Here is a 1,100-nt window from a genome sequence, read left to right as displayed (position 1 = left end):
AAAAATACTTTAGTTTTTTGGTGTTTTCTTGTTTTTAGCAACTTGCTAATTTTTTTTTTTTTGCAAGTGAATATCATTCTTGGTTTGACATAATGCGCTATAATACATTTGGTTAATATTTGACTGTGTATTGAGCAAGCAACCTTTGTCAAAAATGTTGTTTATATATTTCTTCAATAACTACATATTATGTTAGAAAAATGTATATGAAGTTTTTAAATTGAAATGCAACATTGCAAACATGATCTTTTACCGGAACAGATAGTTATATATAATTAGATATTTTACAGTATAATCTAGTACAGTGCTTCTCAATTTTTTTTTGACATAAGGCTCTTTAAATTTAATGTAAAACTGTCAAGGCCCCTTAATCAAAATTATTAATTGTTTTTTTTAAATTAGGTATATACTAAAATTACATGTACTATTTCAAACAGATAAATTATTAAAATGCATAGTAAATTAATGTTTTAATATACCTTTGAGATATATTAATAATAGTATTAAAATTTAAGTATTTAAACTTTTTCCATAAACACTTAAAGTCTAAAGAAAATAAGCATTGATCTAGGATGTTCATATAAGTCTATCAACCATTTACCATATATATATATACGTTTCTATCCCCAGGATCTCAGTTAATATATAATAATATATAGGTAATAACATTTATTGTATAAAATACAATAAATATTATGAATGTATTATAAATTAATGGAGATAGGTACAACTGAGTAATAAATGATTATAAAAAGATATTCAAAATATATGCATTTTGGTAACACATAGGTAATATGAATACTAGTATAATACTAGTACTAGCAGTATTATGAATTCTATTTAAAATCAATATATTAATTAATAATTAATAATTATTATTTGTTAATTATAACACTTTTAAAGCATTATGTATGATAATTTAGTGAATTAACTCTTACATTTTTCATATATTTTTTTTGTAATAGGAAATTTAAAAATGACAATTTAGTTAATTTAGTTAATTATATTTAATAATATTAAAGTTGTATTTGATAAAAAGAAAGTATTTAAATACATGTATACAAATAATTTAGAACATAGAAGTCATTATGCAATGAAAA

The sequence above is a fragment of the Acyrthosiphon pisum genome, chromosome X (genome assembly GCF_005508785.2).
Source record: "Acyrthosiphon pisum isolate AL4f chromosome X, pea_aphid_22Mar2018_4r6ur, whole genome shotgun sequence".
NCBI classification, from domain to species: domain Eukaryota; kingdom Metazoa; phylum Arthropoda; class Insecta; order Hemiptera; family Aphididae; genus Acyrthosiphon; species Acyrthosiphon pisum.
This window is presented reverse-complemented; position numbering follows the sequence as displayed.